Raw genomic sequence first — 22933 nt, forward strand, 5'->3', positions numbered from 1 at the left:
GACAGTGATCTTATTTAGTATTTGATAGTCAATACAAAGTCCCCAGGTTCCATCCTTCTTCTCGACCAACATGATCGGGCTCTATTGTAGGGATTAACACACAGGTGGTTGTGGACAGAAAACCCTCTCAGGTCTCCTGGGACCTAAGGTAGACAGAATGAGGTGACCTGCAATTGTTCAGAGATACATGCAAATACTCATGTTAATCTAGGAATCGACAAAGTAAAAGAGAAGGATTACCTTTCAATCCTTGGTGTAGATCCATTGGAGTTTTCAGTGTAACAAGGGAAAGATCCTTTGCTAGCTCTCAGATTAGGACCTGCACATAGAAAATACATAAAGTAACCTTCACAAAATATGAAACCTTAATGATTCAAAACATCAACATATAATAGTATATAAAACTAGCATGCATCTAAGATAATATTCAGTCTCACCATTGAACCAACATATAAAGAAAGAAGGTGTCAACATCATCAAGTAGACAAAACAGGAGAATATTTGTATTATCAGATGAGAGAAGAATGATTACAACCATGGTTGTTGAATCAAGTCTTCACTTAGCTCCTTAGCTCCTCTCTCTCTCTCTCGATCAACTTCTTGGCAACATAACAATGCTCAAATTTTGATCCTTGTTACAATGGCCTAGCCTCTAATTTATAGATGAGGAGAGGCTCAATCCTTGCCAATTTATTCATAATTTCCATTGAGGAAAAATCTAGATGTTTCCTCACTTTATTGCTCTTTCCCATTTTCTGTATTCTTGTTAGGATTAGCAATTTCCTTAGACAGGACTGAGGCAGATGTTTCTAGTTTTTGAGCTGACATTTGAGTGAAAAGTGGAGTGTCAGTCAGTCAACTCACTCTTTGACCTTTGTAATCTCATAAAAATCCAGTAACGCTTCCCTTTAGGTAAAACAAAGTATTAACCTAGGTACTAACCCTTTGCTGGGTCATAAGAAGTGTTTGAACGCTATTTGTCTATTTCTGGGGGGTGTTACCATGGAAAATGGGCCTGTAACTTAAGGTTTTCTTCCAGTCAAAGTGTCCTTCTCCTCTGAGCTTATGAGGAGGTCATTTTCTGTATAACATATTCCCTCTAAAGTGTGAGGTTAGAGAAGAAGAGGATGGCTGAAATACTTTAGAAACTACATTTAAAGAGAGAGAGGATTGGAGTCATGGAACCAGGAGAGACCTCAACATAACAACATATGTCAAATATATAAGAACATGTCCTAAGTTGGGAATTCCCATGCGTAGTAGTTGAATCAGAGTGATTCTCAGGAGAGATATGACTATGATGTACGTCGATAGGCACAATGTAGAAACTTTGTCATAATATGATCAATCTAATGGTTTGTCTCCAAAAATAATATATGCAGCTTGGGAGAGGAAACAAGGTTGAGTGATGTAAGCCTCCACCCAAGGTCTTGGTTGTTGCTTCTACAAACAACATATTTCTTCACATGTGAATAAGGGAGTTGCAATATAACATGTGAGAAATCGCTTGATTACCATTCAATGATGAAAATTGTTAACAGACATGAGGATGGCCACTGACAAGGATGATGGTCTCCAAGATGCACAGTGCAATCTAGCGAGTGCGAATAAAAGTGGTTAGCATCGAACACTTGTAGATTCGTTCAACCAGGAGCCAATAGTGAAAAATCCCAATCAAACACAGGTAACCTTCATTGAGGTCTGCAAGTTCTAGGGTACTGATATATTTCTGGATATGCTTCCTAAACAACATGTTGAAGTCGATAGGAAGAGACTTGTCAAAGGTAGGAAATAATGTTTCCTCCATTAGTTGACGTGAGACAAGACAATAATGATTGTTTTGGAGATAGATTGGGAAAATGGACTTAGGACATTATAGGCATATGATTGCATCGTTGATGTAGGAAGCAGTGAGTAGGTGATTCCCTTGAACAATAGAAGGCACGACATCAAGGCTACCAAGGAGCTTAGACTCAAGAACACCAAAGAGTTTTAGGATACAAGGATAAAGGAATCATCAGGGTATCAAGGCTAAACTCATAGGATGGTAAGCTTCAACGAGAAGATGAAAAAAGAGGAAGTTACTAAGGGGGTGCCATGTTCAAGGGAGTGACAAGAATAATACTACCAAAATATCCTTCAGAATATAGATATTGAGCCATTGTTTTGTCCAATTTTTCCCAATATGATTAAATTTAACGAGTCCACAGAGTCAAACTCAGTGGTCTTTTCATTTTTAGAGAGTCTAAAAATATCGTAAAGACAACTCCAAGGGTACCTTTGTCATGGTTGATAATTGGGTGCGACAAAGGGTTAATAGTATACCCGACACAATTCCTTTCCCATAAGTTAGTCCATTGATTATAGATATAGTGAGAAACCTATGCTCAATAGACATCTACCTCATTTTTTATGAGTACGAGGGGATGGAGTAAACTCGATAATATTCGTAAAATTTTAATGAGTCAGACGAAGGAAACTCAATATGTCTTTTTTAGTTTTAGGAAGCGAGAAAAAGAGATAAAAAGAATTGCTCAAATCTTCTTCGTAGGAGTTTTACAAGCCCAAAGAAGGTAACTCAGGGTTTTTTTGGTTTAAGAGAGAGAAAAATCCCAAAAAAAAATATGCTCATATCTTCTTCATAAGATTTTAACGATCCTGAAGATGAAACTCGGGGTTTTTTCAATTTTACAAGTGAGAAAAAGTACCTAAAAAAATATTCTTGGAGCTTCTTCGTGTAATTTTAACGAGCTTCAAGAAGTAAAATCGAGGTTTTTCGAATTAACGATCAAGAAAAATATCAAAAAAATAATTATCATTCTTTGTAGTAGTAGTTTAATGAGGTCAAAAAATTAAACTCGAGGTTTTTAGGATGAATGAGCAAGAAAAAACCATAAAAAGAATGCTCGGATCTTCTTGATCTCGTGCTTGACAATAGAAGGGTCTATGCCAGACATTTCCTTGTAAGACCAAGCGAACACATTGCAAAATTCCTTAAAAAGGTAGGTGAAGCGCGCAATTTCATCGGGACTGCAGCCAACTCCAATCTAAATATTTTCCATGATACTTGCTTTGACCGAGATATCAATGAGCATAGTCTTGGAAAAGATTACCCAAGTTACCTTGTGAATCCATAGTTTCGATAGTCATGTAAGGCGAAGGAACAATCTAAGGTTGGTCAAAAGGAAAGATTTGTAAAGAGGTCGCGTCCAAATAAGATATCGAAGCGTGATGATGAGAGTCTTCCCAGGGTCGCTCATCTAAAGACATGATTTCTCAGATAACTTCATCCGAAGGCAATACTTCATTGAGGAGACCATTAGAGGGATGGGTGATGGGGAAGTGTTAGGTCCCTATAATACTAGTGATTCCCCCATTACTATTGTCATTGTAGCCCTTATTGTTATTATTGTGCCCCTATTGTCCCCATATTGTCATTAGTGTGCCCCATAAAAACCCACTATTATTATTGTTGTGCCCTTATGTTATCACTGTTATGTTGGCTTGATTATATTGTAACCCCTTAGACTCCTATATATAGAAGGGAGGTTTAGTCTTTTGTATCATCCAAGAATTTTTCATTTGTGTAATGTAAATGAGGTTTCCCCCTCAAAGAGGCTGAATTCTAAGGCGTTGATCTATCTTTTCTATCTTTTTGTGAGCTGGTTTCATAACATTTGGTATCAAAGCTTTGGATTCTAGGGTTTCGCAGCTTCAAACAGGTCATCGTGGAATTTTCGCTATAACTTCTTATCTATGATGTTCCAGAAGCTAAAAAAAAAACCCATTTGAGCTGAAATTGTTCTGAACTTTGGATCTAAACTTCATAGCTTGTCTCACTATATTTTCCAAGATATGATCTAAGAAAGTTAGGGTTTTTCAGACTCCCGAATTACATTCCAAACAGGTGACCTGGGGAAAATCGTCATAACTTTTGTTCTGAGCATCAGATTGAAATTTCATAAGAAGTTTTAGAAAGAGGACAGCGTATAGTTTTCTGTATATCAATTTCAGGTACTAAGGTCGAAACAGTGACACGTGGCACTTCATATAAGTTCGCTCTACTGAAATAGTCTATAATCAGGTCACCGTGGGAGATTTGGCATAACCCTTCCTTGGAGAATCCAATCTTGATCAGACCCCGGGGTTAGAAAGAGGACTCAAAGGGATACTACAGGATGCAATTTTAGATATTCAAGATCCACAGTTACAGAGGTACAACAGATTCAATATCGAGCTCTTACAAAGTGAAAAAAATGTGTGAAGTTTTTTTTTAAAGTTTGCATAAGATTGGTTTGAAAAATTAGTTTGAAAGAATTCAAAGGGAATAGTGAAGAATTATTAGCATTAATTAGTTCCCCGGAGAAAGAAAATGGAAACACCTAGTAAGCGGCCTGAAAGCTCTAGCATGGCTCGTGAAGAAGAGGAAGAAATGCAACATGATATATCAAAATTACAAGACCAAGTACAACAAATTTCACTCTCACATAAGCTAACTGAAGCTAAGATGGATGGCATGCAAGCTAATATGAATGGAATGGATGCTAAGATGAATGGCATAGATGCTAAGATGGAAGAATTGGAGAAAAATTGGAATAAGTTGCTACAAGAAATGGTTACTAATGGTGAAAGGGTAGTAAAGGAAACTCATGATGAGAACAAAAGAAATGTTAATCATGATTTCATAGACTCTAATGTTGGATTGAAGACCCACCATGTTCCAAAAATCGATATGAGAAAGTTTGATGGAAAGGATCCTAGAACATGGATACTACAAATGCAGCAATTTTTCGATCTCCATAATGTGCAAAACACACAAAAGGTACGTATTGCAACTTATATTTGGAATCAAATCAGTTTGTATGGTATCAATGGCTTTTCTCTCATAAACAAATTGTCACTTGGGCAATTTTTAGGGAAGAAATGATAGCACCTTATGAGGATACAAAAAGCAATACCTTTTTTAGCCAATTGATAAATCTCAAAGAAAAGGGTTCAATGATGGAGCACATTGAGGACTTCCAAAAATTGAACATAAGGGTAAAAGATATTCCAGAGGAGCATATGATTGATGTGTTCATAGGGACTTTAAAGGATAATATCCAACATGAGGTTCGCCTTTGGGAACCTGGTTCATTGGAGAAGGCATTCAGGTTAGCAATAAAAATGGAAAGCAAAATTATGGCAACCAGGAAGCCTACCACTCACAACTATAAAGATGGAAGTGTTGTTGCCCCTAGCCTTCCACAACCTACAAGTTTGACACCACAAAAATTGGAAGAAAAAAGAGAAAAATAGCTTTGTTACAGTTGTGATAGAAAATACACTAAAGGTCATAAGTGTACTGAGAAGAAATTATTCTACATAGATTGTGAAGAGGAGGAAGAAAAGGAACAAGAAATGTCAAAAGAAGAGGATATACTCTAGGAATAAACCCTAGATAAAGAAGAAATGAATACAACATATCTTGTAATGCATTGGCCGTAATTACCACTCCTCAAACTATCAAGATAGAAGGACATATCAAGAAGAAAAAGGTAATAGTGTTGATTGATTCGGGAAGTACCCATAATTTTATTCATTATAAGATAGCCAAGGAATTGAATTGCTTCCTATATCCAAAACCAGAGTGTCAAGTGATGGTTGCAAGTGGGGGAACCATAAATTGCTCTGGTAAGTGCCATAATATCAAGCTATCCATGGGATAATATGTATTGAATAGCCCAATTCTTTCCATTCCAATGGGTGGTGCTGATGTTGTACTAGGAGTCCAATGGCTACAATCTTTGGGTACAATAGATTTTAATTTTCAAGAACTTTTCGTGAAATTTTGTGCAAAAGGAAAGGAAGTTGAATTAAGGGGTATTGCAAGGAAACCGGGAAAGATAAGCTCTAACGATATGACAAAGCTTCTAAAGAAGGAACAACGAGGCATAATTGCACAATTATGTTCGCTAGAGGTCCCCACATCGAAATCATTTATTTCTCCAAATCTCCAAAGGTCTTGGACAATCATTCCAAGGTATTTGAGACTCCCAAAGGCCTCCCACCTATTCGTGACCATGATCATGCTATTCATTTGATTCTAGGAAGTGTTCCTCCAAACATCAGGCTGTACAAATATCCCTATGCCCAAAAGAGTGAAATTTAATGTATGGTTGAAGAAATGCTAGAGGTTGGTATAATTCAACCTAGTCAAAGTTCTTTCTCTGCTCCAGTAGTATTGCTGCACAAGAAGGATGGATCATGTCGCATGTGTCTGAATTATAGGGAGCTCAACAAGCTCACTATTAAAGATAAATTTCCCATTCATGTCATTGATGAATTATTGGATGAATTGCATGGATCAATTTACTTCACCAAGTTGGATCTTCATTCAAGATATCATCAAATCATAATGAAGACTGAAGACATTCTGAAAATAGCATTTAGAACTCATGAGGGTCATTATGAATTTTTCGCCATGCCTTTTGGCCTTACCAATGCACCTTCTACATTTCAAGGTTTGATGAATTCCATTTTCAAACCCTTCCTTAGAAAATTTGTGTTAGTATTTTTTGATGATATACTAATCTACAGCAAGTCTTGGAAGGATCATGTTCAACATGTTGACAGGGTGCTCAAACTATTGGATGAGAAACAATTATATGCAAAAAGCTCCAAATGTTTCTTTAGAGTAAAAGAGGTGGAATATCTGGGTCATATTTTATCTCATGAAGGTGTTAAGGTAGACCCTAGCAAAATTAAAGCCATTAAGGAATGGAAAATCCCCAAATCCATAAAGCATCTGCGAGGATTTCTTGGGTTGACAGGGTATTATCGCAAGTTTGTTAAGAATTATGGGAGAATAGCAACACCTCTAACAACATTATTGAAGAAATATGCATTTTCATGGACTCCAGAAGCAACAAAGGCCTTCGAACATGTTAAAGAAGCAATGTGCCAAGCATCGGTCTTAGCTACGCCGGACTTCACAAAAACCTTTATTGTGGAATGTGATGCTTCAGGAAATGGAATTGGTGTTGTTTTAATGCAAGATGAAAGACCCATTTCTTTCGAAAGTCATCCAATCAAAGGAAAGTATTTACACAAAGCTATTTATGAGAAGGAAATGTTGGAAATACTACATGCACTTAAGAAATGGCAACCCTACCTAATGGGAAGAAACTTCAAGGTAAAAATGGATCATGATAGTCTTAAATACTTTTTAGAACAAAGATTATCCTTTGAAGACCAACAAAAATGGGTCACAAAGATGTTGGGTTATGACTATGAAATCATCTACAAAAAAGGGAAGCAAAATGTTGCGACAGATGCACTATCAAGAAACGATGAGGATGTGGAAGCATTGATGTGCACCATTTCTATTATCCAACCAAATTGGATAAACGAAGCAAGGGATGAATGGAATAATTATAAAGAATTGTGGGCACTCATTCAAAATTTACAACAAGATCACAGTACATATGATACATTTAGCTAGAAAACTTATTTGTTATGGTACAAAGATTGCTTATACCTATGTAAGAATTCCCAACTCAAACAAAAGATTCTTATGGAATTTCACACTTATCCCTTAGGAGGGCACTCAGGATTTTTAAAAACTTACCACAGGATTAAGAAGGAGTTTTTTTGGGATGGCCTTAAATTGGATATTCAAAATTTTGTGGCGGAATGTTTGGTTTGCCAACAAAATAAAGTTGAAACAATTAAGACCCCAGGTCTATTACAACCTTTATCAATTCCGAGCTAATGTTGGGGGAGGTTTCAATGGATTTTATCACAGGTTTACCCAAGTCCGAAGGAAAGAGTGTCATCATGGTGGTAGTTGACAGACTTACCAAGTATGCACACTTTTGTGCATTATCGCATCCATTTAAAGCCAGCACGATTTCTACTGCATTTACGGAAACAATTCAAAAGCTACATGGAAACCCAAAGATTATTGTAAGCGATAGAGATCCCATTTTCACTGGAAATTTTTGGACAAAATTATTTTCTTGTCTCGGTACTCAGTTAGCTCATAGTTCATCTTATCATCCTCAAACTGATGGGCAAACTGAGATAGTAAACAAATGTTTGGAAGGATATCTTTGTTGCTTTGTATTTGATAAAAAGACATAATGATTCAAATGGTTGCCTCTGTCTGAATGGCGGTATAACACTTCCTTCCATACTCCAACAAAAATGACCCCATTTATGACACTTTATGGATATCATCCACCATCCATCACATCATATTTAAGAGAAAATTCTAAGGTTCAAGGAGTGGAACATCACATCGAGCATCAACAACAAGTTCTCCAACTCTTAAAGGGTAACCTCACGTTGGTGGAGAATAGAATGAAACAACAGGCAGATCAACATCGCAGAAAAAGAAGTTTTGATGTAGGTGATTGGGTATTCCTACGGCTATAACCATATAAACAAATGTCCCTCAAGCAAGCTAAGAAGGATAATAAATTATCACCAAAGTATCATGGTCTATACAAGGTGTTGCAAAATATTGGTACTATGGGATACAAATTTGAGCTTCCTACAACTTTCTGAGTGCACCCAGTTTTCCATGTTTCATGTTTAAATAAGGTTATAGTTGACAAGCTCCCAGTTCAAACAATATTGCCAGAACTTAATGAGGAAGGAAAAATCATATTGGAACCAGAAGCAGTAACAGAAACAAGAACTTGACAGCTACGAAATCAATCAATTTCGGAGTATCTCATCAAGTGGAAGAACTTATCCACTGAAGATTCCACATGGGAGGTATACAAAAGCACCCAGAACTACTCAAGCATTGAGTACAACGCTTTTCGGAAGGAGAGGGGAATGTTAGGTCCCTATAATACTAGTGATTCCCCCATTACTATTGTCATTGTAGCCCTTATTGTTATTATTGTGCCCCTATTGTCCCCATATTGTTATTAGTGTACCCCATAGAAACCCACTATTGTTATTGTTGTGCCCTTATGTTATTACTATTATGTCGGCTTGATTATATTGTGACCCCTTAGAATCCTATATATATAAGGGAGGTTTATTCATTTGTATCATCCAAGAATTGTTCAGTTGTGTAATGTAAAGGAGGTTTCCCCTCGAAGAGGTTGAATTCTAAGGCGTTGATCTATCTTTTCTATCTTTTTGTGAGCTGGTTTCATAACAGAAAGGAAGTGGTACCATCAGTCATAACCAAAGTAGTAAAAGAATCAAATGCAAATTGAATGGCCTAGTAAGTCAATTCATCTAGTGACAACATCATTTGTCCTCCATTTGAATCGAGGTATAAAGGGGTCGAGAGGATCCAGGGATCAATAGGGCCATTAGAAATAGTCGAGACCATTGAAACCATTTGTGAAACTTGGGGCGATAGGAGAGTAAAATGGCCTAAAAGAGAGGAACCCTTCAAAATATCAGTACCAATGTAACACCCTCCTCCCACATCTACCCAAGAAATCAGCCCGCTGAGGTAAATATGCGACAAGAGGCTACTATGACATTATTCAACCTCCTAGGTAACCTTAAGGAAATGGAATCGAAATAAACACAACACATAGACCTCCCTCAGGTGCTTCAGGATCCCCAGGAGCTAATCAACCACTCCAGGTGCCCAACCCCTGAGTTAACCTAACATTTAAATGAATTAAACCCAAAGTCGCTCCCATGGAAAGGAATGCATGCAAATGTAATCCTATAGTTTCTCTCATAGCCTTGCCTGCCCGCAACCAGAGACCCAATTTGTTAGTGCTATTCTAGCAACTCCAAGATTTGAGCCACTTTTTTCAAGCCCAAAGCCTAAGTCACTGCCAAGAATTGAACCATCTCTTAAAATTAGTAAAACAACATGGAAATGACAGTACTAAAGAAAATACTTGTTCAAGACCTTGAATGGACCCCGACTAGCCATGATAGGCATTTTTTCAAACACTTAGTAAATATGCAACCTACAGGTGTGAATAATAGGTCTGAACATAGGGGTCTCATACTTATCTGAGATTCGCCATGAAGCATTGTTTCCTTATTACTTTAACTATCATTCCATCCATTAGGTCATAGATACTTTTTTCATTAATTTACCATTAAAAACATGATGAGATCCATACATAGTTGTTGTCATAAAACATATACATAACCAACATAATAGGGACAGAAATATCAATGAAATCGCAGCCATATACACCACATATAATCCATCATAATACTCATAGAAATACAAGGAGAAATAACCTTTCATTAATGATGCAAAATCCAAACCCGAGATGGGACTTCCACATTCCACCCGACCGTAGAATGGCTAAGCCAAATCTCTCTTCAGTCATTCACCCCCGTGTCATATTTTAAACATGAATATGGGATCTCATAGAACACATCAATCAAAACTCATCCAGGGCTTCCAAAGGCCATCCACCTCAACCCATCAAACAATGATTCCACCTCATGGTCGTACATCATGAAACCAACATTAGATCAGTCTCTATCCAAGTCTTCTAGGGCTCCAAAGCATTTGTTCCAACCCGACTTCCAAGACTAGTAACTCAACCCGCAGCTTACACCGAGCTCCAGAGCGTTTTTCCAACTAAGGTTCCAGGACTAGTAACTCAACCCATAACTTTTACCAGGCTCTAGAGCCTTTGTCTAATGAGGGCTCCAGGACTAGTAACTCAACCCAGAGCTTACACCAGGCTCCAGAGCGTTTGTCCAACTAAGGCTCCAGGACTAGTAACTCAACCCACAACTTTTACTGAGCTCCAGAGTGTTTGTCCAACCAAGGCTCCAGGACTAGTAATTCAACCCACCAAGGGTTCCAAATAATTTGTCCAACCAAGGGTAAGGGACTAGTAACTCAACCCAAGTTGTTACAAGGCTCCAGAGTGATTTTCCAACCAAGAGTAAGGGACTAGTAACTCAACCCAAGTTGCTACAGGGCTCCAGAGCGTTTGTCCAACCAAGGCTATAGGACTAGTAACTCAACCCAAGCTATTACAGGGCTCTAGAGTGTTTTTCCAACCAAGGCTCCAGGAACTAATAACTCAACCCAAGCTAAGGAAACATGAGAACCAACCATTTAAAAAAAAAAACCGACAACACCATGGTTATCTAGGAAATGGAAAGGCTAGGAAAATCCACTATCAGTCCAGGAAATCCTTCGTGACAGTGACAAATCATGACCAAGAAACCACATGCATGTGGCATGCATGCCAAAACTAGCACTAGTACAAAATGGTTAATTAGTTACTAAAAAAAAGACTAAATTTTGCATATAAACAACCATTTTACAATCGGTGACCAATAGTATCTAATTTACAGTATCTTATAACACGACCAAATTTTAGTTGTTTTTAGCGTAGTCATTGATTGGTTGTCTCAATTTTATCATCTAGTAGTATATTTAGTCATTAATTTGGTCATTAATTTTGTCATTGATTTAGTTATTAATTGCCACAATTAATGACCAAATATACAACAATGATCACTCAAGAAAACCAATTAATGACCAAAATGTTGGTCGTGTTATAAGATATTGTAAATTAGCTACTAATAGTCATATATATGCAAATTTTAGTCATCGTTTAAAATCAATTAATGACCAAAGAAATATGACTAAATTTTGGTCATGTTATAAGATATTGTAAATTAGCTACTAATAGTCGTATATATGCAAAATTTAGTCGTCCTTTGTAATCACAAATTTATCATTTGTAATAGTCATTTATATTTTTTTGGTAGTTTCATATTCATTATATAAACGACTAATTTAGTAGTTTATATTCATTTCATTTACTTTAACTAATAATCATTATAAACGACTAATTTAGTTGTATATTCAGTTTATTTGTGTTCATCATTAATCAATATAAACTACTAATTTAGTAGTTTTAGATTGATTCTATGTGTTCATTATTAATCAACATAAATTAATTAGTATGATTTTGCGACTAAAAATAAAAAATAAAAAGTTTCATACAATGTGGATGTTCATCTAATATGAAAACATGAAGTTACAAATGTTAATTACAATACTAAATAATATCAAGTGCAACTATAAATAATTTCAACCACATAAACTATATTATACGAAATGTCAAGTATTACAATACAAGTTTCCAAATTAATATTGGTTGGACTACAATTTACACATGAAATATTGTTTCATCACTTCAAAACATTATCATTATGTTGCCAAGGCATTGTAGGTGAATTCACCAACTCCTAAGACTTGATCATCAGTCTCTATGTGTGTGTCTCATGCGAGATATTGTTTTTATGGGTATCACTAGATCGGTTCTCTTCTCTCTCTCTCTCTTTCTGCATTTGTCGCTCCAATGTTATTTTTCTCCTCTTTCTTCAATTCCTTCTTTTGATCATCAATATTGAGTTCCTCTTCTGAAATGAAAGAAGATATAATGTAGAGTATAAGACATGAAATACGATGAACACTGGAATATAAAATAAAGTAGACTATAAAGGATTTATACGACATATACCTCAACATCAGCTATGTCAATGTCAATTTTCCCCAGAAAAGCAAGAAACTCGAACAAGTTTTCTTTAGTTGGGTGATAATGGCCACTATGTGGCCAGATGACCTGTATAAAAAAAACAAATAAAATGTCACCATAGAAAAATAAAACCTTGGGAACTTAATAACAATCATATCAGCTAAGTTACAATCTAAAAAGATCAAGTTGTAGATATCTTGTGAAAACATATGGAAAGAAAAAGACAACATAATAAATCATGTATGAGAACTAGCTAGAAAATTGCATCATAGAAGAAAAAAAATCTCCTATAGCAACCCATACATGTGGGTGGGTAACATGTCCCAATATGCCATGATTTTTAGTGTCCAGAGGAAGTAAACTTCCTACTAACATAATGATTGATTGGTTGCATCTTGGCCTTGCCTCTCCTTTGTGAGTCAAAAAAATAAAAATAAGTCGATCATTAACTAGTTGTACTCCATAGTATCATTTTCACATGTTATCTCCACATACCTACCAAAAATGTCATATATTCAAAACAAATGGAATTTTGGAATAGTTTCTAAACCTATGTCATTTATACCCCCTTCCAATGTATCTAACAAAACATACCCACTTAATTTTCTTCTTTCATATTCATTTACATCGTAAAAAATATTTGTTTCAAAAACAAATACATTCCCAATATATCCAGATCCTAATGCTCATACATATTTGCCATAAACCATAAGAATTAATACTCTTTTATGATCAACATTGTACAACAATAAAGCTACACAAATTAACTATTCGTATAAAACAAAAATGAAGCTATTGGTATAAAACAAACAATGAAGCTACACAATGAAGCTTAATTTATATTTGTATAATGAAGCTTAATTTCTATTGGTAACTAAACAAACTAGAAATGAAGTTATTGGTATAAAACAAACAACAATGAAGCTACACAAAACACTCAATCAATAGGTATAAATTCCAAACATAATGAGAAAAGGAGTAGTGTATCATTCTCTACCATGTCTTCTACCAAATAAAATGGTGAAAATACTAGAGGAAAACTCTCTTCTTTACGGTGCATTTTAAGAAGAATAAATGGATATTCAATTCCTTATATTCTATTTTAAGAAATCAATTTGCATTTCAATTTTGAAGTACCTCCACATAAAGAGATATAACATTTCAAGTTTCCACATACATCATAAAAATTCAGGATGATACTTCCATAAACAAGAAAATTAATTAGACCCAAACAAATCACATACTTGTGAAAAGAAAAGGTATGCAAAGAATTGGTTATCTTGCACAAATCTAAAATTTTCATTGTTTTATCTGTGGATCATGTAGCCAATACCCACTCATTGAAAGAATTGAACGCAAGAGAGTTAAAACTGAATAAATAGGAATAAACTTTATCATAAAAAAACAAAAATAATACCTCAACCAAACAAAACTCATATTGCAATAGAAACAAGAAAGTAAACCTTATTGATATGTGCATGAATTGAAAGAGCAATGAGAACAATCTCACAAGAAGGAAAGTGTGAGAGAAAATCAAACTGTACACTCTATATTATATTAGGTATATACAAGAGTATAAAATTGGTGGATAGAAATATTTTATGAGTTAGGAGAGTGATAATATTTCACCCACCTCATTGTAATAAACTTACATATTTCACCAAAATTGTGAGGCGAAGATGCATCCTTTCGAATCGAAATTTGTGAGGGATGCACTTTTTTTGGAAATTTCCCAGGATTTGTACTTGCCCCTGTGCATCTATAAGTTATGAGTGGTGTGTATCTGTTTTTTCCTTTGAAATTCATAAGGGAAGCCCCTTCTGCTGAAATTTCCTGGGACTTGCACCCATCATTGTCCTTTTGTAAGCCATGAGGGGTGTGTATCTGTTTTTTCCTTTGAAATTCATAAGGGAAGTCATTTTTTGCTTAAATTGCTTGGGACTTGCACCCATTCTTGTCCCTCTGAAAGTCATCATGATGGGTATGTATTCTCCCAAACTCACTCGGGAATTGTACCTTGGATCTTTGCTTTGAGGTTGACATCATATGTTTGGGGAATAATTTCTCACCACTCAACTAATGCCTCTTTGGAAGATTTTTAATAGTTAGGTTTAAATTTGTTAAAATCTATGAGATCTAGTTTTGGAGCCCATGATTAAGTAACTTGTTCGGTGTTTTGAGCCCTCCACTATGTATATCACTAAACTAATACCTCTTTGGAATATTTCTAATTATTTGGTTTAAATATGATAAAATATATGAGATTTTTTTAGAGCCCACTATTACATAACCTATTTAGTGGAGGCCTCCATTGTGTATATACAAATCTCTAGTTTAAATGATATTTTACTTGCTACTATAACCACATATCTACATATATTGGGAAGCTTCCAAACTTTCTAAAATGATTATGTCATTATTCAAGGTTCAAATTTGATTCTTTAATGCCACCACATGTTATCTCAACTACTAGACCACAATCCAATGAACATCTTGTTTTTCCTGTAACCATGCATTTGGAACATTAAGAACAGAGGGAGGGGGATGCCCCAATTCATGAGATTTTTTCATTGAAAATTCAAGTTTTAATAGTCAAGAACTTTTTTGGGTCCAACTAAATTCATCTAAAGTTAATGTCATTTTAGTGGGGAGATATTTACTCACATCCATCTTCATGAAAATTCTAGCACAAGGGACAATCACCTTTCCTTAAAGAAGACCATCGTACAAAGAATACAAACTCTCTGAACTGTTTAGGAAATTTCTTTTACTATTTTTCAGATGAGAGGCTCATGCTCTAGAATAGGCTTTGAAGCAAACAATTATAACATTTTAGTTGGGAGATCTTTACTCACATCCATCTCCATGCAAATTCTAGCACAGGAGACAATTGCCTTTCCTGGAAGTGGACCACTAGAGAAGACACCAACTCTCTGAACTACTTATGAAATTTGTTTTACTATTTTTCATATGAGAGGCTCATTCTTTGGAAGAGGCTCTGAAGCAGACAATTATAACATTCGAGTAGATTTACTCTCTTGTTATTTCTGCTATTTATGTTGATCTTCAAGGATTATTTTCTTATTCTGAGTAAATCAAAATAACTTGAAATGAGATATGTTTCTCCTTTCCCTTCTAATTCCCCTCACCTTAAAGCTTTGTGTTATGGTTTATATTGTTCTAGGTAGAGGATGGAGAAGAAGACACTACTGATATTTCTGCTACTAATTTTGTTGCTCATTCCACAAGTTTGACCAAATAGATTTCTTATGTGAATTTGAGTATAAAACCAAAAGTGATTAATTTGTTTCTTTGTTGAATACAGAATGATGTGGAGGATTCTACAAGATAACCAAGAAGAGAAAAATAGTTAGAGTCTTATGTGAATCTACTAAAGGCAAGATCTGGAATGTCTTTGAAAAAAATGCAGCCTCTCCCTACACAGGAGAGAGTTTGGGTCATGGAAACCACTAACTGGCCCCAGAAACTAAGTTCTATGCATGGAGAAGAATCAAACAATCAATTATATTTGGACACCACAGGAAACAAAAACTACAATAATAACAACAATAGTAATAGAGACAACAAAGGCAGATAAGGTGGATTCCAGAGTAGTCCACCTAATCTTCCCAACGAATCGATATGGGTTGAACAACTACTAAACTATAGAGTTCAGCCTTCTGTGATCCATATCAAGTTTATGAGAGATTTTTCGGCGAAAATCACAAGGAATACCATTTGTCGATGCGTTTCGAACCAACTAGTGTGGTTCATCGTCAGGACAAGTTGCCCTGACGATGAACCACACTAGTTGGTTCGAAACGCGTCGACAAATGGTATTCCTTGTGATTTTCGCCGAAAAATCTCTCATAAACTACTAAACTCTTGTGTATTGGTTATAACCAACAATAACATTGTTAGCATTCAATATCTCATACAGGTCTTCCATGATCCTGCATCAATCTCAGTTGATGTGAACCATAGGCTTGCAACACATGGGCTAAGAGATTTCATTGTTGAGATCATGGATCCCAACGCATCTCTTCCTTGCTCTAAATTCCTCTCTGCGATCCAAGGTTGTCTCACAGGGCTCTCATCAAGTTTCATGAGGTGAGTCCATCGTATTAGTTGGTGTACACCATAGGCAATAAATATTTGATTGAAACTTTTGAAGACAATATCAATAAATCTCTTCATGTAATAGATATTGGTGTTTCTCATGGAATACAATGGCCCACATTTATGGGGGCATTGGCTAGGATACCACTTGGGCCTCCTAGTCTCCAAAGGATAACTATCATATTAGACACTCATGGGGAACCCTTTTTAGATAACACTCCTTCCAATGACTTCCCTAACCATTTAAAGAGGTGTGCAAAGACATTGAATCTTGATATGAAATTCAATGTCATTGCAAAATCCCTAGATTCCCTTACCATTGAAAGCCCTAGGGGTCAAAGAATACAAGGCATTAGCTATCTGTGCACAATTTCATCTTCATCAACTCTTAGGAGAGGGATTGGACAAAAATGAAGTAAAAGACAATTAGTTAACATCAGTTCACCCTCGTGACAAGTTCATCAAATTCATAAAGGACCTAAATCCCGAATTATTTTTCTTGATTGATAATGATATAAACCATTCGTCTCTTGATTTCATAGAAAGATTTAAGAACTTTGTAGATCATCTATGAAGATTATTGGATTCCAACAGTGTATGTTTGAAGGGGAAAGAGTGCAAGGAGAGGCTTATGGTTGAAGGTGAGTCTGGCATGGGGTTAGTTAATAATGTAGGATATGATGGTGCTTCTTGTATGGAGAGAAAAGAGAGCCAATTGAAGTGGGTCACTAGAGTTAAGGAAGGGGGATTTGTGTGTCATATCCCTAGTGACAAAATAATTCATTGTGCAAGAGCCATTTTTTGTAAACATTATTCAAATTGGAGATGCATTTGGAGTATGGGTATATTTATTTGTGTTGGAAGAGTCATCCTGTCACATTTTTCTCTTTGTGGAAGCCATATTTGAATGAGCCTACATGAGCAGACTCCTTGTTTCACTCATATTCTGCAAATATTATGCATATTTTTTTATTAACTTCTATATTCTTGTTTCATACGTATCATACATAGAAATGTACATAAACTTTGGTCTCTTGAATTTGTACTTTGGGTCAAATTCAATGCTTATATTTAACTGATAGCAGAAAGGATACAAATAATAAAGAAAAAATGAAATTTTCATCTATTTATCATTTGATGCTCAATTAAAATCACTGTGTTGTAGTTTCACATAAGAACCTTAACATCATTGTCGATTGTTTTACCTTCACCCTATATATACAAGTGGTAGTCTACCTGTTATATGTTTTGGAGCTTTTCTGGGCATATTTTCTAGTAGAATTTACACAAAATCCAACAAGGATTTATTCCAATTATATGTGAGCAAATTGATCTCATTCAAACTAGATAATTTAGCTTTGGTCAATGTACCTGAAGAGAGAATTGCAACTTTTTATCCCAATATAGTGCAAAAACACCATGATTTTTCTTTCCCCCTACTAGCACACATGCTCCAGGATATAATAAAAAAAATAGTAACAGAGGGCAAAACTGCAACATACTTCTTCGTAAATATTTCTTTGGGTGGTAGGATACTAAAAAATAAAGGATTATTGCTTGATTGTGTATTTGGATAAGAAGTAGTTTCCACATGCAGCATCCACTGAGGATGCTCCAAAAGTGAACAAAAAAGATACATAAGAAGTTGTGAATATGTGGGCAGTTCTAGAGTCCATCTTTTGTTTACTTTGTTATAAAATTCCCCTCTTCCCTCAAACTCACACACATGTTCCTTCTGCAAGTTCTACACATTTTCCCATACAAATTAGAACTATACTTTGGAAGTTACCACTTGATTGAGCAAATCAGCAAGCCAGACTGGTATTACTCAAAATCACACTTAAATATGTTTTTACCTTTAATCTGTTGTACTGTGTAATCTGCACGAACACTACTTTTTGGTAACAACCCCTTAACCCACTCTCCTTTCATCAATGCACACAACCTTTGATGCTCAGTCATGACATCCAAACATTCTTGAATAAGAGGATTGAAAGGTTTCCCTTTTGGAGGTTGAAGGCCCAATAAAGATGGTTGTGGAGCTACATTCAAGATAGAATGCAACACACAATAATTATAGATACAAAGAATACAATTTGAATAGAAATTCTTCAAATATGTTAAACAAAAAACATGTTAAAAGGTGGAGCATTGCATTATTTATTTGAAACCTAAACATTTCAAGCCTAAAAGTGACCCAACATCAAGGACTTAAACATTGAGCTTGCAGAGAACTCATCATAGATAGAAACATTGAGGTTTTAGAGTGACTTATAACGTAGTGCTCAACCTTTTAACAACATAAAATACACACCCAACACTTTTAAGTAATGTAACTTACTAGGAGGAGCATCTCGTGCTTGTATGAGAGTAGCACACAATTGATGAAGAACTCCATCCTCATCAATGGTAAATGTTGTCTACCACTCATTAGCAACATTATCAGATGAAGCAGCAGAAGAGACTCCAGAATTTGGTACATTACTACCTACTTATGTTAAGGTGATAGAAATCCCAAGCTTTGCTTTCGTTTGCATAACCTATCTTGGAAATAACACAAATCAATATTAAAAATCAAATTTGATATGTAAAAAATTAAAATCATACATTTGAGAGTAAGTATATTTTGAGCAATATATTACTTGGCTATGACTGGTTTCAATTTTTTGAACAAGAGGATTAAGAAAAACTTGAGATAACCATTGCCTTATCTGATTGCTCCATTACTCAATATGAGGTTAAGCACCCAAGTTTTGAAAGGCTTCGACGGATTTCTCCAATGACATCAAAGGGGGGAGGTCACCATATCCTTGTTTAGGTGGTGCATTAAGATTTTGTGAGATTGGAGACATCCTAGTTGTCCTCAGGGAGGTGTTCCTTGGAGTGCTAGAGAAATATCCTGAATTTGGAACAGGACTTGGATTGTTGCCACCTATTCTATGAAGGCTTGGTGATGGCATTGTAAGACCTTGGTTTGAAGGTGTTGCTACTTTTGACACAGACTCTAACAATTTTTCTTCCACATTTTCTAGAAACTCTTCAAGCTTTTCTTCCAACAGTATTTCCTCCTTTGTAAGACTAGGCCTTGGTTTAGACCATGGTATTGAAAATTTTTTGTCCCAAGGGGATGTGCTTTGGCATGGTACTTGCAATCCTGGAAGGGATCGAGTACCTTGAGATCATGGTCATCTATTTGTAATAGGAGTAGTGAATGGGGAAATGTTTTCGACACCCACATCTTGCCTCTCCAATCTAGACCATTGATATTGACCAGGCCCTAGTCCACAAGAAATTTTAGAAGGTGATTGTTGTACAAGTGCTAATAGAGATGAGGGGGATGGAGTTGATGATTTCTTTGATCTTTGTGGCTATTTTCTACTACCAATATTTCAAGGGAAGTCTGTATTTCCCTCCTCAATATTCCTCTTCCTTAACCCCTAAAGTTCTTGTTGATGTTCTACAAAACCAAATGATTGTGTAGGTTTGTTTGATGTTGATCTTGTTGTTGAATCTCGAGGAGGGGTTTGAAAAACATCATAACCATTTGAATTTGTCATTCACTGCAACAAAAATGCTTTTAAGATAGCAAAAATACCTATGAGGAACAATAACCCTACTATTATCTGTAGCACCTTGACAACCCCATCTACAATTAGAAAAATGAACAATACTAGTCATATTCCAACTTACAATCCATTCTATTAACCATGAAAAAGTTTAAAATCTATAAGATAGGAAGCCAAAACAGTGAACTCATAAGCAATGTATTGTAGGATGCCTACAGCTGCTATCAATTCAACAACCATTTGTTCCCTGCAACAATTTATGAAAATCACTTTGTCACAGAAACACTTGAAAACTTACTAACCTTTAAGAACAATCCATAGGTAACAAGAGCTTTGTTCATATGTAGAGTTCTCCCTGGACATAATCTAGGAAGTAAAAATAGAAGATAATTTTCTCACTTAGGTGGTTTGGGGTCATGTGTAAGAAGTAGATATTGAATCCTATAGTAGTATGGTCCTTGGTCATTGGATTATTGCTACCAATCTAAAATTTAAAGTACTTTATCATGAATTGTTTCTCGAAATAGAAGCACAAGATTAATATATAATGCCATGGTAAGCTGGAATTACTAGAAAACACAAAATGAAAATGATCCAGGTCATCAGGGCATGTATGAGAATAGCTATTAACGTATAGAACATGATGATCATAAATTAGAAAATAGTGAATTGCTAAACCATACTTCCTAATTGATTTCCCACACCACAGTGAGAATGGTGCTTATGGTGCAGAACTACTAAGTCATGGTAAAAATCTAGGTGCCTAATAAGATTTGCAACATTTTAAAAACAATAAAACATTTTAAATAACAACATAAAATACACACCCAACACTTTTATGTAATGTAACTTACTAGCAGGAGCATCTCATGCTTGTATGAGAGTGGCACACAATTTATGAAGAACTCCATCCTCATCAATGGTAAATATTGTATGCCACTCATTAGAAACATTATCAGATGAAGCAGCAGAAGAGACTCCAGAATTTGGTACATTACTACCAACTTATGTTAAGGTGATAGAAATCCCAAGCTTTGCTAACGGTTGCATAACCTATCTTGGAAATAACACAAATCAATATTCAAAATCAAATTTGATATGTAAAAAATTAAAATCATATATTTGAGAGTAAGTATATTTTGAGCAATATATTACTTGGCTATGACTGGTTTCAATTTTTGAACAAGAGGATTAAGTAAAACTTGAGATAACCACTTCCTTACCTGATTGCTCCATTACTCAATATGAGGTTAAGCATCCAAGTTTTGAAAGGCTTCCATGGATTTCTCTAATGACATCGAAGGGGGGAGGTCGTCATTTCCTTGTTCGGGTGGTGCATTAAAATTTTGTGAGATTAGAGACATCCTAACTGTCCTTAGGGAAGTGTTTGTTGGAGTGCCAGAGAAAGATCTTGTATTCAAAATCAAATTTGATATGTAAAAAATTAAAATCATACATTTGAGAGTAAGTATATTTTGAACAATATATTACTTGGCTATGACTAGTTTCAATTTTTTGAACAAGAGGATTAAGAAAAACTTGAGATAACCATTGCCTTATCTAGTTGCTCCATTACTCAATATGAGGTTAAGCACCTAGGTTTTGAAAGGCTTCCATGGATTTCTCCAATGACATCGAAGGGGGGAGGTCGCCATCTCCTTGTTTAGGTGGTGCATTAAACTTTTGTGAGATTGGAGACATCCTAACTGTCCTCAGGGAGGTGTTTCTTGGAGTGCCAGAGAAATATCCTGAATTTGGAATAGGACTTGGAGTGTTGCCACCTATTCCATGAAGGCTTGGTGATGGCATTGTAAGACCTTGGTTTGAAGGTGTTGCTGCCTTTGACATAGACTCTGACAGTTTTTCTTCCACATTTGCCAGAAACTCTTCAAGATTTTCTTTTGTTTAGTATTTCCTCCTTTGTAAGACAAGGCCTTGGTTTAGACCATGGTGTTGAAAATTGTTTGTCCCAAGCGAATGTGCTTTGGCATGGTACTTGTGATCCTGGAAGGGATCGAGTAGTTTGAGGTCATGGCAATCTATTTGCAACTAGAGTAGTGAATGGGGAAATGTTGTCGACACACACATCTTGCCTCTCCAAACTAGACCATTGATATTGACTAGGCCCTAGAAAATTTAACTTTGGTCAATGTACCTGAAGAGAGAATTGCAACACTTTATCCCAGTATAGTGCAAAAACAGCAACTCTGCTTTCCTACTACTAGCAGACATGCTCCAGGATGAAAAATAATAGGAACAGCGGACAAAAATACAACATACTTCTCTGGAAATATTTCTTTGGGTGGTAGGATACTGAAAAATAAAGGATTATTGCTTGACTGTGTATTTGGATAAGAAGTAGTTTCCACATGCAGCATCCACTGCGGATGCTCCAAAAGTGAATAGAAAAGATACATAAGAAGATGTGAATCTGTGGGCAGTTCCAGAGTCCATCTTTTGTTTACTTTGTTGTAAAATTCCCCTCTTCCCTCAAACTCACACACATGTTCCTTCTGCAAGTTCTGCACATTTCCCCATACAATTTTACTTTGGAAGTTACCTTGATTGAGCAAGTCAGCAAGCCAAACTGGTATTACTCAAAATCACACTTAAATATGTTTTTACCTTTAATCTGTCGTATGGTGTAATCTACACGAATACTACTTTGTGGTAACAACCCCTTAACCCACTCTCCTTTCATTAATACACACAAACTTTGATGCTCAGTCACGACATCCAAACATTCTTGAATAT

At 35.8% G+C, this 22933-nt stretch overlaps 1 pseudogene; it reads left to right on the top strand.

The window, feature by feature from the left end:
• LOC149229307 (protein NODULATION SIGNALING PATHWAY 1-like) overlaps nt 1-17534 on the top strand; it is a 36320-nt pseudogene extending 18786 nt beyond the window's left edge.
• Nucleotides 17535-22933: the final 5399 nt, after the last annotated feature.

The sequence above is a fragment of the Pinus tabuliformis genome, chromosome J (genome assembly GCF_031772625.1).
Source record: "Pinus tabuliformis cultivar Carrire ecotype Pingquan chromosome J, CPIR1, whole genome shotgun sequence".
Lineage (NCBI taxonomy): Eukaryota > Viridiplantae > Streptophyta > Pinopsida > Pinales > Pinaceae > Pinus > Pinus tabuliformis.